This window comes from Phalacrocorax aristotelis, chromosome 5 (genome assembly GCF_949628215.1).
Source record: "Phalacrocorax aristotelis chromosome 5, bGulAri2.1, whole genome shotgun sequence".
Taxonomy (NCBI): domain Eukaryota; kingdom Metazoa; phylum Chordata; class Aves; order Suliformes; family Phalacrocoracidae; genus Phalacrocorax; species Phalacrocorax aristotelis.
In genome coordinates, this window is record NC_134280.1 from 4,342,107 (window position 1) to 4,359,669 (window position 17,563).

Consider the following 17,563-nt stretch of genomic DNA (forward strand, 5'->3'; position numbering starts at 1 on the left):
GAATTTGGTTTACCACACATCTGACGTGTATTTATGTGTTGCAGAATAGGAGTAAAGTAGCGATTCTCTGGGTATAACTGTATTTCTAAAAAATGTCAGAGGAGTATTCACGTCCCCCGTCACTGCCTTCCCCCTCGAGGGAGCCTTCACGGAAGCATCACCTTTTGGGCTGCTGCTGTTTCAAACGAGAATAGATTATAGGAATCTACAGGTAGCTACAGAAAATGGATTTCACCTGTGGCTGCACCTCATACTTATCTCAAGGGCTTTTCCAGCCAAATCCTGGTAAACAGGGTGGTAAATACTCTCTGAAAGTCAGCGTCTGACTGTGTAATATCCACGCTTTGAAATAAGTATGCAGGGAGGTCAGGCCAGATTTCCATGATGACCAGGGGAGGTACACAATTATAGATAAATACGAGGAAAAAAGAAAGGCTTCCCATCTCAAATTCAGTTTGCCTGAAATAGCTTCAGCCAAGGTAATAGAGCAGCACTAGTGTCAGTGACAGGGAGGTAAAGCCTGTGTAATGTTTTTTACACCGTGTGAATACATTAGCAAGGGCCTTCCTGCCAAACAAACAAACAAGAAAAAGAAAATCAAGAAATAACTTCTTCTGCCGATATCAGTAGTAAATATGTCTTTTTCTTAAGCATTATTTTTACTGAAGGCTTTATTGCGCAAAGAATCCAGGGGGAACAAAAAAATCGTATAATTGTGCAGATTGGGGAATTCTCTAAAAATACGTAACCATGGCACCCTTGTCATTACCAATCAAGTAATCTTGATAAAAAGTAAAGTAATTAGCCTTTAAGAAGAGCATAAAGCTAATTAAAAATGACAACTTAGTCATCTCAACAAACAGCAGCACAAAACCAGTCAGTAGTTTTAACTATAGCACAATGCGATAGCCTGACCTGCCAAGACGGTTTGCCTTCAAGCCCGTTAAAAGAAACTACAGTTCGTGAGAGTGAAACTCTGATAACCTTTTCCTTTTTTTTTTTTTTTTTAAATTTAGATTTGCTTCATCTACCATCCAATATTTCTGTTTGCTCTCCGAGTTTTATCATCTTTCAGTAAGACCTTGCCCATCTATCGGAAATTTTTATAAATGAAATGATGGAAACCACTGTAGTCTCCCAAAAGGAGACTATAAAATGCAAAGTATGAACTCAGGCATTGCTGAAAAGATTTACAAGTTGCAAATAATAAGTTTATTCTCATAACAAAGTTGCTTGTTCAGAATTTATAAATAATAACCAGAAATAAAAAGAAACCACTGGTCTCTCATTTATATAGCAATTTGGGGTTCTGTCCTCCCATAGATGTTAATGGCAGGGTTTTAATTAATTTTTATGGGAACGAGAGTGAATATTCTTCTTTTCTTGCCATCAAAAAGTCCTTGAAGGGGACACATTTTCAGAAAACCACAACAATTACCAACACTCTTCTTAGCAGATACATTTACTCAGGTCGCAGGTCCTGAAGGAAGCAAATTACTGTATTTTCGAATCACAAGATTCTACTAAATATTTCCTAACATAAATATACATATGTTTTATATATATAGTTAGCTATATTAGTTACGGCCAGTAGTCCATTGTACTATAGTCCTTAAAGCTGAGAGCTCATTTGCTCTAAAAATTAAAGTGCCCTAATCGCAGGTGTGTGCACACAACTTAGTCTCTGTGAAGCTTTGGAACGGCTCCTGAGCCCATACTTACCGGCTTAGATTTAAAAAGGATGAAGCAGTACTGTCATGGGCCAAGCCCAAACGTCCGTATCTTCAACAGATCCAGCTGAATGACGCTGACACTCAATCGTGCTAATATACCTTCTTCAAACACACAGAGAAAATAGAGGCTTGATCTGCAGAACAGGGATTGACTGGAATAAGAAAAGAGGAAGAAGAGATTATGATTAGGTTTCGCCTAGCCCATGCTAATCTTTGACTATAGATTTGGTTCCTTCTTGCGAGGAAAGAACAGAATAATGATTTAGAGAAGCCCTTAGGCTGCTGAAACACAATGCATAGGAAACAACCTGCAAAAGAGAATGACTGCAACTCAGTGCAAGAAGTGATAATTTAAGCTCCTTTGACTTACAGTATATATGAATACATGAGTTGGTAAAATAGTTACAGATGTGTATCTAGACCAAATAAAAAGACCTTGTAGGCATGCAGAAAATATGTATCTGCTTGTGCTGCGCTACTTCCACTCTTAGGAAAGCTTGAAGCAGAAGTAAAAATGTTTGCTTATGTTTTTGAACAAATGTTGGATGAAAGAAAAATCTGAGCAACCGTGAACTAGATAAAGACCTTGATCCTGCTCTGTAATGCATGGTAAGACACAGTTCACGAAGGCCAGCTCTGGCTTAGGAAAGCAAGTCTCCCTAAGCTTTCTCTGCAGTCGGTGGAGAGAGGGATCATCCATCCCCAGCTATTGTAAATATGCGTTGTTCCTTTCGACTCCATGGAAGCAGACCAACATATACAGGCTGAATACCTTCGGCTGTGATCCCAAATCTACAGATCTGCACCTCTTAATAATTCTTCATGTGCCAAATGTAATGACATTGGACAACTTTTCTGAGCTTTGATTTACAAGCTTTTCATTGAAAACGTTTTCCATGTCAAATAGTCCTCCAGCTGAATTCCCTATCACAGACTTGGTGCAATTTTGGGTGATTCCAGGGTGGTTTTTTTACATTTCTTTAAAGTGTTTGCTCAAATCTATTTGTAAAGTCTTGGTTTTGTTTTAAAAGAAGCTTTCTTTAAAAAAGTTTTTAAAGGTCGTCAAGGAAACAGTCTCTTTTCATAAGCCTACTGGAGAAGCAGGTGGCTTGGTCTCAAGCTCTTACTCTTTGGTGTTATAGGACATCGGGGAAGGTAAGAGAAGTGTTGCTTTTCTCTTCCTTTTTTGCTTTCCCCAAGCAAAAATTAATTTTTTACAGGGATGAGGTAGTAATCTACAACACCTGCAAAGAGAAAGCATCCACTTGATCTTTTGACATGCCATTTCCTTATGTAGGGAAAGCAGAGATGAAAATGAGATACTTGCCTAGTAAGGAAAGAAGAGTAAAATCTCCACTTGATCTTGTACCTCTCATCAGACCTACAGGCTCTTAAACTTAATTCCAAGTTTAACCTGGACAAAGACATGGAAAAAGTACACTGTAGGGAACAAGACTGCGTTGGCAATGAAGCGGATTCAATGACCTAATAGTTCTTTTTCCATCTCTGATTTCTTTGATACTATTTATAAAAAGGAAACAAAAATGATGGGCCACTCCAAACAAATTGTTACCATAAACCAATAGCAAACGTCGAAATTGGCAAATGCTCCTTTAAGGCTTGCGTGGCTCGTGGAGCCAGGGAGAAGACTAATAACGTACCTCTCTGAAGGTCCTGGGCTATGTTTATTTCCCATATTTATTTAAAAGAAAATCAAAATACTTTTAAGCAAGTCAGCTGGTTCCAAATTTAGGAACAATTGAACAAAGAGGAATCTGCTAATTCCAGATGGAGTGCATATAGTCCCTTGGCACTTATTACTTACCAAATGTTTCGGAAAGCAAACACATGACCTAAAAGATTTTGTGAGTGTGGGGTCTTCAAAAAGCTCTTAACAAGTCATGTATTTCTAACCGTATTTACTTTACCCACACACAAAACCCACTTCGTTTTCTTTTCTTTTTTTTTTTTTTTTCCTTCTTAAGCAGACAATGCTCCCTTTAAAGACTATTTATGTACGACTCAGTTATCCCATAGGGTTGGGGGCTTTAAAGGTGTCTCCTTTGAAAGGCTTCAGCTGTGGAGCATCTGCTCCCCGTGCGAGGGCCACCTTCCCCAGCACCGTGGCTGGAGCAAGCGTTTTGCTAACATGGGGTCCTCCAGTCCAGCGGTGCAGAAAATGGGCACCCACAGATGGTTTTTCATCTCAAAGATGCAACATAGGGGGTTTTGTGGCTTTTTGGTTTTGTTTTCTTTTGTTTTTGTTGTTTTTTAATCTGGTCCTTTGCACATACCCAAACTGCCTACCAAGATCCTACACACGGGTGCCAAGCCACCCTCAAAACGCACCTCTAGGCGAATTAATATAGCATTTCTTGTATGCATTTTGTATTCGTTACTGAAATGTTTTATATTAATTTCACAGGAAAATGAGTCTGATGAACACAACTAGGAATTTCTTAGTGAGTATTATATTCCATTATTATAATTGTTTCCTTCTCAAATTAAATACTTTGGGGGAAGAGTAAAGTAGAAAAACCTTAATTTTGAGGCGGTTTGGTCAAAGTCAGTCAGTTTTCAGTAGCTCTCCAACGCCAAGAGCACAGCACCTTACAGAAGTGGCAGCGGTGTCAGCCCCTGTGCCCCTCCAAGCTGCCGTGGCTGGTGCACAGCAGCGCGGGCAGGTCCATGCAGGCAGCGAGCCTGACCTGTACGGGAGTGAGCGCTGCTCTGGGAGGTCTTCTCTGAACCCCTTCAATCTGAGAAGGTGGAAAGGTTTCACTTCTATTCCACCGCAAACAGAAATAGCTCAGTGACAATTTTCATAACACAGGCTACAAAGACTTGAATATTTCTTCTGCTGTTTGTCTTCTGCTTGGTGGGACAAGCCCAGTCCTGCCAAAGGGGCAGAATCAAAGAGAGCAGGCTAAGGAAAAATGTTTGATGAACACCAGGCTTAATTATTTATTGGTATTTTTTTCTGTTATTACTTTCAACATCCTAATAACATGTCTTTTCTCAAAAAGCAACCCCCTGCCACTGTTCTCAAAGGAAAAAACCGAATAAACAAACAAAAAAAAAAAGCTGAAGACAGTGAGTTATGACTAAAAGAGACCTAAAAGGAGAAGAACTTTTCCTGATAGTATAAACAGGTAAGTATAATTTAGTCTTGAGTTTTACATGAGCGATATCCCTGTCCTGCAAGCTTTTAATCTTTTTTTTCCCCTCTAATTCCATCCCTTATTTTAAAAAACCTCACCGTCAGTTGTGCTGTAATCCTTTCACCTGGCCTTGAGTAGATGTCTTTTTTTTCATAGCCACAGACTCAGACCAGAAAGAAACTGGGGGCAAACGTTCTTATTTCAATTCAAGTATCTACAAAGGGAAATTTATCTGCCGACAAAGGCGTACACCCACTCTCCTTGTTCAGTAACTCTTCTCTAACTGTGTGCAGCGTGATAGTCCCTGAAGTTTTACCACTGCCGGCATCTCTCTGCAAATCCTTAAGCTGCACCAGCTAACTCAACAGAACATGTTATTTTACATTTTTAACTGAAATGCTTTTTGTTTTTATTTTAATGAATCCCCTAACTCCAAGTTTAATTAAACTCATGTTTTTTAATTAATTACCAACAAATGCAAATAAGGCAAAATACACAAATGTGTATTCACCCTTCACTGAGATACGTGGGGTTTTTTTTTTTAATCCTGAAGTGTCAGGATTTTAAAATCTGAAAGTCTTGAGGGTTACAACCCAAAAATTATTTTCACTTGGGGCTTTATGAGGATATCTTACTAGTGTATGACAGGGAGCTCAATTGCTTAAAGGAACAGAAAGCAAACTGCAGGTTCTTTAGCTTTACCCAAATTATTCTAGCTAAACAACAGTCAAACTTAGCAGAATTCAGGCTTTGCACACATTATTACAAGAGAAAAACAGAATACAAGAATTTCTCCAATCGCATTGATGTTTTACTGGCCTGAATACTGACAAATACAGGTATGAACTCATTAAGTGCTCTCTCTGGTTATTTAAGTTTGGCTATGATAGAAATCCTAAAAGGAAGAAATAGGAGTTCAAGCAACAACACCCAAAGCTCTGAAACCCAGGAAACACAGATTTAAGATGTGTGATACACTCACGCTTAACACTGAGAAACTGTCTCCTGGTACTTGCAAGTAGTGACCGTTGCAGCCCGTGAGGACAGTGCACAGCTGAGTTACCTTCTTTACTGTGTAAGTGCTACTCTTTTTCAGGAGAAAATATTTCAAAATCTCATGAAATACTTTTCTGAAGAGTTGCTCAGAAATGTCTTAGCTTCTCTGATGACTTTTTCAACTTAAAGCACTGTAAAAGCAGCCTGTCCTGTTTCCAGAGCTAATAAGTGGGATTAGTTAAACCGTTAAAGCAAGAAGCCAGGAGTATGTGTTTCTGTTCCCTTCCTAGGGCTGACATGGATGAATTTGGCTCTGTCCACATGTCTAATTCAGCTCACTCTCACAGTCTCAGAATTATGTGAATCCACACATAGAGGTCTCGAGCTTGCTTAAAGCCTAAGCCCGGTGCTTGAGCTCTGGCCCTCCTGGATCACTGCCCGGAGCTCAGCCCAGCGTCCTGGCCCTCTGCTCCATGGACATGAAGTAAAGCCAGCGCCGGAGTGCTCAGCGAGGCAGTCCCCTGGACGCTGCATTTTCCCCTCAAGTCAGCAGGTAAGAGCTGTTTTTCCTACATGGCAAAAGAATTTCTTACATGCAGCTGAACTACACACCTATGGAAAACATACTCTGCAAGTGTCGCAAGCCTTCATGTTTCCACTTCTTTTTACAGTTATTTAAAAAATTATGTTTGGGGCTATACATATTTATATATACCTCTCTGTACATATGTATATCACCTCTTCTGCTTCTCCCTCTCCCAAAATACCAGGCAGATTTCTCCACCATTTACCATGGGCTGGAAAAAGCAGGTCAAATGGTTGGCATTAAATTCTCTTTTCCTCCATGATGAGGTTTATTGCCCCATAAGATGCAAGAGGTGAATGCACAATTTTGTGGTGCTTATTTCCCTACCAAGAGGGGAAACAAATAATTTAGAGGGGAAATTAATAGCTTAGCCTATGTAGATAGCTTTTGGGCTAGTGGGAGTTTTTCCAGCTCTCTGTCCCTCCGTTTTCCCAGATGAAAAATGAGAATAAGTCACCCTTAATGATCTTATGCAAAAATTTAATTATGTTTAGCTTATCTAATTGATGTCTTTTGAGGAGACTGGCTAAAAGATGTCATATGTGCAAAGTTATTTGTTGTGTTTTAAGATATTTGTTCTCCCATCCTTGGGAAAATTCTTCACGTTCCCTGTCCTGCTGCACTTAGAAATGATCCTATCTTGATTGCGTTCCAGCTACCCCCATGTCAAAAATAATCAGGAATAGGAAAGATAAAGTGCAAGAGTGTTCTGTGGAAGGCTGCAATTCCAGCAACTCCTCCTTCCCCTACTTGTCCAGCCTAAACATGTGCAATCCTTTGGGGGAAAACAAACAAACAAACAAAAAACAGTAGAGCAGTGTCCACCCGTCTCCTGAGCAGTTCCTGCAGCACGATAGTCTGTAGGCAGCCGTGTAAGATTTATAATCAGAATTTCATATCTTGAGAAAGTCCTTAAAATATCCCACGTCCCCCAGCCAATTCTTCAAAAAACAAGGAAACAAAGTTATTCCCTCTTTTGCTTTTTCACAGTTTCCTTTCAGCCCGCGCGTCGGCGAGAGGCGCCGAGGATGCCCGCACGCCGCGCTCCTTTGCGCGGGTCGCCTGGAGGTGCGCGGGAACCCCGGCTCCCACCTAGCCGGCCCGCGTCAAAACGAGCTTCAGCGAGAAGGGGTTTTCCTTCCTTAAGAAATATTGCAAACAGAAGATTCCCATGTTTGAAAGGTCAGAGGAAAAAATATAATGCACTCATGAAGAGACAACCTCATTAATCCTGTTGTTCTTGGCCCAGTCAATAGAAGAAACATAAACGCTGTCAACACTGCTCTGCTAGATAAAGGATAAAAAGTGGGAATGAAATGTTTTACTGCAAGGACTGTTCTTATGGTTTGAGAACATTTCTGGAAATAACCTGAGCTGAGAAAATGTTCCCTAGGAGGAATACATGCTGTGGGAAACTGTGTGGAAGATAAAGTTTGGTCAGTGACCTTCTCACTATCCTCTAATCACGCAGCACACACTGCTCTAAAGAGAAAAAAGAAAAAGGGATACTGTGCAGCCAGAGACACTTTACCTTCCCTACATCACATGAACTGAAGTGGAAAACACAAGAGTATCATAAATCTCTATTTCATGCTTTCGGATACTGTAGCGAAATAATAATCTACTGTAACTTGCAGGGGGAAAAATGTGACTTTTGGTTTAGGGCGCTTTAATAGCACAAAATGCAATACACCTTCGGTGAGCGTAAAAACAAATGACTGGAAGTTGCTAAAAGGGGAACATGCCTTTTCGTCTGTGCAACATTAGAAACGGAGAAAGATCATCACATTTCTCATCCAAAAGCAGGGACGACAGCGAGGAGGAAGGCGCAAGGCTACCTCTCCGGTGCAGGCGCTTCCCAGGGATGATACATGGCAGAAAAGCTCAGTTTAAATACTTGCATGTTAATGAATCAGCAGTGTTCAGATATTGTATCTGTACAGAGTGAGTAAATATTAGCATATGTGGTTACCCCTGGGAAGATTAGGGAGTCATCAAATATGGATGTCTCCAGCACTCCGCACGCAGTAGGGGTATTGGAAAACTCCCACCTTTAGATATTTGTGAGGGAATATCACTTTTTTTCCTTTTTTTTTTTTTTTTTATTTTTTCCTTTAAAGATAGAATTACTGTAATTACTGTCTCTAAAAGGTGGTTATTTGAAGATCAGTGTTACACGCACAGAAATGCCAAAGCTTTTTTGGTTTCTGTAGCACAAATCCCAGAAACACAGTGTGATCTCCCTGAAGCGGCACTACTGGGGTAATGCCACAGCGCAGAAGTTGGGTAAACATTTCCCTCATACTCATCGATTACTGGCTGTTGACAAATACACTACCTAGAGCAGCAATGCGGGGTAATGATGTCATTACTGGGGGATAAACAACGCGGCTGCAGTGCATGTCTAGCTCTTGCAAAATAGAGGGCTGGGGGTGAATTAGTTTGTGTATCCCATATCTTTCAAATATTTCACTAATCATCATAGGAATAACTGCAAAAGTGACAAAATACAGGCTAACCTGCAACGCTCAAATTAGAGAGAACCCCTTCTTTTTTAAGAGTCTTTAGAAATAAAGGGAATGGACTGGACAGCATGAGATTTCTTTCTGTCTTCCTCACTTGCTGGTTTCAAATCGGACATGAACCAGAAAGGGTGTAATAAGCTATTCTCATATTTTTCTTCCATCCATCTGGAAACAAGAACTACCAGAAGTCTGACAAGAAAGCCTGATCTCCAGCCAGATTTCTAGAAATGTTAATAAGAGTTCCTTATTCAAAAAGCACCTTCAAAACTTCTTAACTATCAGGAAGAGAACCTCAGATGTCTCATCATCCACCACAATTATGCCTGGAAAAATACCAAGAGGTGCCCTACAGAATTCTCCTGCTACCGTATGTAACGAAACCTACATACATAAATATATAGAGATATATCATACATATACATGATAATGCTGGTGACTACAGATGAGATCAGGAATAAAACCTTTTGGAAAAACCTTAAAGAGATGGACAGTGGGGAACAGCAACACAAGACATTTTCTCTCATGGGTGTTGCTCAGAATAAATCTAGGGGTGGGGAGAGTATTCGCCTTCCTCAGGGGTCAGCTCAGAGCTTTTCAGGTGCAAAGCAGAAACATCCCAAAGACCCACTGATGATGGGGGAGCATCGCCAGTGTTTCAGCTGGGTACACTTCAGCTGCAAAACGAGCTCAGGACCACACAGGTCCTGCAGAGGCTTTGAGAGGTGGCACACTGCAATAGCGGAGAGCCACCAGCAGAATTTCCCTGCTCCATTTTGCGCAGTGCAACTTAATGGCGTTATCGACATCTCCTGTGATATACATCCTCTGATCAGTGCAATTACTGCATGTCATCACCACTGTAAATTTACCCAGCCTGAAACCATTTTAAACTTAAACTGCATACTTAAGAACTACTATCCACCTCCTCTTTGTAAATTAGCTATATGATTTATCTGTGGGAACCATTTCAAAAAGTATACATTCAGAAATACATATACCACATGATGTCTTTTCCATATGGCATCTCATAATTATTTTGCTGTGTGTGAACATGATGAAAACAGTTTCATAATTCTCTAAGGGTTAGGGTAAATTATTTCAATTAGACATATTTCAGAGCAAACATTACCTTAGGGTTTATTAATAATAATACCTGAGAAGGAACAGCTGCCTTTTAAGCAGTGAGAGCTGTCAGCTTCTCACTGCCCCCCCTGTAGCACCCCTTTTGTGACTCTAAAAAAAATGGCAGATTTTCTCATGCTTTACCTAAACAGAGAACTTGGCAGCAGAGACCTGGTTGTAATCCTCAGCAAGGGAGCTGGTGGGTGGATTTTTTCTCTATAAACTCTTGTATAAACCACACCAGTCTCCTGGTATTTATTTTGTGTAATGTTGGAAATCATACACAGATCCAACAGGCCATGTAAAGGAGTTTTGTAACTTCCTGAAACCCTTTTAGGCAAAATCTTTCCTCCAACAGAGGTCCCAGGTCGTCAGGATATTATCACCATTTTTTAAGGGCAAAGTTCCTTGACCATTTGTAATAGTATAGCTTTGAAAAGATAAAATGAAAATCTACATTAGATCAGCTAATTATTAGGAATTGCTATCAGAATTATTAAAAAGAAAATTAGCTCCACCGTCAAAGTATACGGCCCGTTTTGTAAGCACAGGGCTTACAAACAGCTTGCCTTGCAGTTTTATGTGCTGTATTCCTCAGCTAGCTGGTTTTATATATTAATGTTGTCATATGACATGCAGTGATTTTGAACTACCGGTTCTGTGACGATACCCCTCTGCACAACGCAGCCCATCTGCTTTGATTCACCGCATCACTCTGCAAGTGCATCTCCCTTTCTGCAAGGAATAATCACATTTTTACACACAAATGCCTAAGAATCACCCAGGTTCATACAAGTACCTAAAATCCTGAAGTGGAAGCGTGCCGAGAGCCAGTCGGTGAACAGGCATGGAAAATCCCTGCCTCTGCTCACCCTACACAGCTTGCAGAGAGGCGAGTGAGCTGACCCTGAATACACTGTCACTACAGCTGCGTTGAAAAAATGGACAGAGTTACGTCCGTTGGCTAATAAATAATGCAGGTACAACCACAGAGAGGGCTGCTGTGACTGACTACTTGTTACAACCTGTGGGCTGGAAGAAAATTGCTGTGGAGCTGTAGCTCTCTGTCTGAGAGTGGGAGGTGACGGGCATCAGCCCCCCCATCAATCCTGCTCATGCATGGAGGAGGGCTGAAGGCACCCAGTATGGAAAAAAATGAAAACTTGAACCGAGATACATCTAATAGTGTCTGTTAAAGAGTTTTTAAATGAGTATGCTGAGAAATCAGCTTTCACCTTGACTGTCGGTCTTTGAATCCACCAACCCCTACGTGCCTATGAAGAACAGGCTTCTAATTCATGTAGCATATCACTGCCATCATGGATGTATACATACACACACACAAATAGCACAAAAAGAGAGAAAGAGGATGTACTTTCACGCATAACTGTAGGTATTTACAGGCACACGTACAAACCCATGCTTGCTTGAAAGCCAATACCAGGATATCTAAAATGCTTAGTTATCACCTGGCCAAACATGACTGTTCCTCTACATCGTTATCACACTTTAATCTTTTCATTTAAGCTACAAGAGGGGAAAAAAGACATTCCAGAGAGAAAAACTGATTGGTAAAAGGCATTCAAGCTATAAAATATTTCCTTTTGGTTCAGGTCCTAGTGTTTTTGCCTGGCTCAAGTTCAGGAAGCTCTATAACTTTGCTGAATGATTTCCAAAGGCCTCTTGCCTGTATCTTTGCGCAAGAACGCTCACATTTAGCCTTGAAATCGCCACTTAAAAGACAAGAGAAACCATTTGTTTCTCGGTCTTCTACAGCGTAAGGAAGCGTGTGGATTTCTACAGAGCTCTTTGCCTGTGTCTTCTCCGCGAGGAGCCTAGCCTGGTCCCAGCCCCACAGAGACCTTCAGTACTGGGTGCCGCAGACCCAAAGGTCCCAGGGCAGACTTTCTCTCCCACTTGCATGTCCTGCTCCAGTGTGCAAAACCCCATAGGAAGTGAATGAATGAGAACCCTAAGCCTCAGATCTCTTTAAAAAATTGAATAAACAAGCTTTTGTCTAATGTTTGGACTTTGAAAGTACTAGCTCATTTTGGGAAGGCTATATTCTCAATCATGGAAACTTCTAATCTCTTTCTCTGTGTCATCCAAGGAGGGGACTGACCTGTGGCCTTTGCTTTCCTCTCTACTTAATCCCATTATTTATTCTCTTTCTCTCCATAACCAGACAATCTTTGTTGCACTTCATATGCTTTTATACTTTTCAAAATCCCACACTTTTCTGAGTTTGATTTTTTTGGACAACTCTCCTGAAGAAATGAAGCTTGTGTGTCGGCCCTGTCTGCCAGACCTTTTATTCCTTAACCATTTGCAAAATCATTGGCTTATTTCAATCCAATTCAAAAGAGAGGTAGAAGCCCTGAAGATAATTAAATTCCTGTAAGTTCTGCAAACATTGGCAGCTGGAGACAGGTAGGGGATTGAAAGGAGTGCTGCTGCTGCAGGAAAAGCTGCAGCGTGAGCTCTACAGTACCACTTCTGCTGGCTTGACTTTGGCCAAGAGCCGCATGCGTGAGTCTGCAGAGCCCCCAGTCTCTCGTGCAAGCAGCAACTCAGGGGAAACTGAGTCATGGTCTTGAAGGGTGTATGGGGGGGTGACTGGTGGCAGTGCAAGAAGGTGAAGACACTAGCACCTGGAGGGGGTAGCAACTAAGTAAAGGACCCAAATCCATAGGAAACGAAGCGTCAGTAACACCGCATCTCACAGTACAATGTTTATATTTCTGTCCTCATTTCCACAAGCACTGACTCTCAAATCCTTGTTTCACACAATTTCTACAGAGGAATATAAGAACAAGCAAACTGATGTGGCTGCCTGGTACGCAGAGGGGAGAATTTTGTACCAAATTCTACACCTGTGCATAAAACCTTGTCAAGCACCTGTAGCTTTTTGAACCTGAAAGTTAATAACAGCAATGCAGCTAATGCTTCTATGGGTATTTGTCTTTACAGCAATTTCTGGCACACTGCAGGGCTCATGCTACTCTCATACCTGTTAACAATAACGTTGCATGAGTGACTTGGGTATATACTTGTGCTGAGCAATTACGCAATATCCTATGTTGGCAATGGGACTAGGCTGGGAGTCAGAAGACAGACTTCCATCTGTTAGTAAAAGGTTGTGGGACTGTAGAAAGTTTTCTCTTTTCTTTTTTTTTTTTTTCTCTCCCCTCTGTCCTTCTTCTTTCCTCTCCCACACTTTGCCTTTTTTATTAGTTCAAGCTAAAAGTCCTTGGGCGGAAAGGCCTTTTTTTCACCAGATGTTTGCATGAGCCTAACACATTGGAAGCCCTTTCTTAGTTGAAGTCCAGATGGCCTACTGCAAAGCAGATAATAACAAGACTCTAGCAAATACTGGTGTTCTTATATCTATATGACAACATCACCTTTGAAACGGGAATACTTGTCCAGATATGTTATAAGAATATATTTTTACTTGTGTGGTTAGCTGTAATAGCCCCACTGAAATACAAACACAAGATCTTAAAAGCATCTCCATGAAAATTAATGGACAGTCTGACAGAGATCAAACTTGTTTTCTGCAAAGAGATTAATAATCTTAAAGCATCTGAGATTTTGCTATGCCTGTCTTGCTCCTGTTCCACTGTGTTATGCTGTGCTGCACGCTGTACCCAGTCTGTTAAAAGCTATCTCTTCCCTCGCTTAAAGAGAAAAGCTGGACCTCTCGTGAATGTTGTCTGCCGCCCACAAGCCTGGCTCAAGACCCATCTATAAATTTCATTTGCCTTTTGAAGAGAAGAAATTTTCCTTGACGAAGGTGATTATCAGGTATTAAAGGCTAATCTTATAATAAATTTGTGAATTAGTAAGCTTATTTCTTAACTAGTCAAAAGCAAATCCCTCTTGCTCGTACCTTGTTATGCTAGCATTGCTTGCTATCGTATCGCTGGTATTTAATCGTTTGTCAGGGGAAAAAAAAAAATCTCAGGCAGAGATATTCAGTCACTGAAACGAGCCAGGATGGCTAGGTTACTCACCATAATGTGTTTTTCAGATTTTTTTTTAAATTTAATCCCAAAGGGCTTTTATTTTGTGTCAATTTGTACAATAAAGTTCTCTTTTATGAGACTGACTTTGCTCATATGTTGTTAGTGCACTTAATTAAAACTCAGAAATGCTTAATTCTTTCTAAGGCCCTAATTCTGTTCTGAAATACAGTGTTATGTGCCCTCAATGAGGCAAAGTCAGCGTAATTTGACACAAATTTCAAAGACCTCCCCGAAGTGTTTCTTTCTGTGTTGTGCAAAGGAAGGAGGAGGGAAACGGTTGAATATTGGCTTTTGAATTGTCCCCATTTTGAAGGAGAGGACAATCTGAAAGGCTTAAACCCACTTCTAATACCCCTGTATTCTGGTTGCGCAGCTTGGTTCAGGTCCATCTGTACCCAAAAGCAGGAATAAATTATGCATGTGAGGGGCTGCAGCAGCCCTAGCATTAAATATTGATCTGCTGGTCCTCTGCCACTCTGCAAGACCGTACATCTCCAGATCCACCTGTCTGCACCACGGTGACGGCAGCTCCCTGAGGAGGGGCTTTAACGTTGCACACAAAGCCTATATTCCAAAATAGGTGGATCTAGAGCAAATTTCTTGAGCGTAATTTATTCCACACCCTTGCTAGCGTAACAAGTGTTCCGGAGCCTCTGTGGAGATGTATTCAAGAGGGAGCTGTCTGTCTACATTTGATTTTACATTTCCTTCAGCTAGTTCAGAGATCCATAAGCAAAACCAGGCACATGGGGACATCCGAGAGGACTGTGAATTCATAAACAATTAAATGGTTTACAATCATCCATACCTTAACATTTTCATCTCTGGCAGACAGGGTTCAGGTAACTGGTTTTGGGTAGCATGCAGGCTCTCTGTAATACAGGTTTATTCATCTACACTGCATATTTCACTTGACTTGACTGCTTCTGAGCAGAAGTGCTACATGAGGGTGAGGAAACAAAAAACCTCCCCAAAGGGTGCCACCTACACTCTCCCATCGTTGGTCTGGCAGGCAGAGCTACCTTTCAGCGAGATGGAGCACATGCAGCACCCTTTTCAGAGGAGCCGCTGAGGCATGCGATCCAACAAGACTAATGAAAAACTCTTTCTAACCCTACCGAGCGCTTCTCAACCTCAGCCTCCTGCATCGCGGGCCACGCTTTGCAAACGCACTGGGGCTCAGAGACAGGTTATGCCAAAGCAAGCCCTCCTTCCCACACTTTTCCCTCAAAACCTAACAACATACATAAAATAGCCATTTTTTTGACCCAGAGGAAATTGCGGAGCCACACAACACTTCCAAAATCTACTGGATTGTAGGCACGTTGCAAAGAACTGCTGCACCAAGAGATGGGAAAACCCCCATGAGTTCAAGGCTTGGCTGTCCCGTTTGCCCTCCGATAGAACCCAAGTTATGGGCACCAAAGAAATATCCTTTCTGAGACCCCCCTCACATTCTGCAGCAGTTCTACCTCCAGACATAGGTCCTTGAGGTACGTCCGAAGACTGGAAGCAGGTGTCTTCTCCAGCTCAGTTGCTTGTCTAATCCACTTGTCAGGGCGTTTGTTGGCAAAGGTGCTGACATTTGTTTGAGACATCAGAACTGTAAGGCTGAATCAGACCTGTGAAGTACACAAATAACTATGAGTGTTAAGAAATTTCTCTTACAAGAAATAACTGTAAGCAATTTTCCCAGTATTCCTTTGTTACATCCAGATTTCTAAGTTGCAGCAAGTCATTAAAAACGTTTCCAATTATTTTCTTATTAGACACTCCAGACACATTCAAACAAGCATCTGAGTAGCCTGGCTGTGTAAGAAAGGCTGGAAGGGTGGTATGGTCAGGACTGAGATCAAATAGCCCGCTATAGCTAAATATTTCCAGGCTACGTCACATGTTGAAGTCTTCCACACCTGAAAACATAGAATCTTGCTGAAAATTACTTAGTAAAGGTTTGGTGTGGTGCGCCCATTCACTTGGTATTCCAGCCAGATTGGAAACTTTTACAAGCTCAGCCTTTACTATTATATTTCCATTTTTTTGTAATTGCAACAAAGCCAAGAAAGCACAAGTTTGGAGAAGACAACGCAACAAAAATGTAAGAGAATCATCCCTTTTTCTTATTTTCACAAAGAAAGATTTGGTTTTAGCTTTTGGGAGGAGATTCAGCTCAGCTGACATTTCAGCATGACCAATACTTCCTTTCCTATCTGCTGCACCGCGACAAGTTCAAAATAGCTGAATAGAAATAACTAGCAGGCCAGTTGTGGATCTGACATTCAGAATTAAGCAGATGGCAAGCACAAAAATACGGTCTGGGTTAAATACTGACCACATTTGCCAGAAGCACAGACATGGAAACCCTAGCCACATCCAGATCATAGGCAGAGCACATCGAGATCTACCAAAACAGTAAGAGCAGAATTCAGTATAAATTATTCTGTGTTAATAGCACATGGACAGCTGACAGTATTTTTCTTTTATGCACTTTTTTTTTTTTTTCTTCAAAAGGATGGAATTTCACTCTGTACTGGACACTTTGGCCAAGAGCTTTTTCCCAAATGGATGCAATCCCCTTTCTGATCTGAGTGCCTAACACCAGCCTCCTACCATTTCATCCAGACACGCTGCCCCCGCTGCGCTGACGGGTAGGAGGTGATATTTAAAGCAATGCCAATTGAACACAACAGGGGATAGGCATAGCAGAAGCAACAGAAGGAGGATTTTGCAAGAGCTCGCTAGGTCACGTTAAACTCCTTCTCTGGCCACATCCAGTGTCCAGCCCGTATGTCTGAAGATCTTGCTGTAAGCCTTTGTTATTTATTTGGAAATTTACTGTCGGCTGTGGTTTAACTCTGTATTTCAGAGCTATACTTTAATTGATATAGTGCACTTCATCCTTCATAAACAATAATCAAAGGTGCCGGTGCCTCAGAGGACAGGATGGCAGATGATCAATACTAGTGGATGACCTGGTCTTTATAGGAATGTTACTTATACGTCAAAATTTGTACTGAAGAAGGGAAAGCAAGTGCGTAAGAGCTGTATTTATTAGGTTAACAGACTCGTACCTTTGGCTAAGCATCGGTAAAAGCCTCATAGAGAAACTTCTTTGTTTCTGGCAGAAATAAATATTTATTGTTGTGCTGGGGAAAAAGACTCTCACAAAGCCTAACTATTTAATAAAAAATTTAATATGCTTATTTCTTCCAGACAAGAGATAAAAAGCTGTCAGAAAAATAATAGTTTAAATTACAGTGAGATGTTTTCTTTACCTAATCTTTCTTTTTCTTCTTTCCCAAAATCTATGTGGCATGCTCAGAATTTTTATTTTTAGTACGAAATGTCAAGGAAACACTTTATGGTAAGTGGCTGCTCACTATTAATTCTTTTGTTATTAAACGTGGGAACA

General features: G+C 41.0%; 1 long non-coding RNA gene across 1 annotated transcript in view; it reads right to left on the bottom strand.

Moving 5' to 3' along the window:
- Positions 1-1,008: 1,008 nt before the first annotated feature.
- Positions 1,009-17,563, bottom strand: part of LOC142057206 (uncharacterized) — a 39,109-nt gene continuing 22,554 nt past the window's right edge. Inside the window, exons 2-3 of the long non-coding RNA XR_012660575.1 lie at positions 15,624-15,773; positions 1,009-1,885 (exon numbers count right to left, since the gene is read on the bottom strand). This is a non-coding gene — a long non-coding RNA (uncharacterized LOC142057206). The remainder of the gene's footprint in view (positions 1,886-15,623; positions 15,774-17,563) is intronic.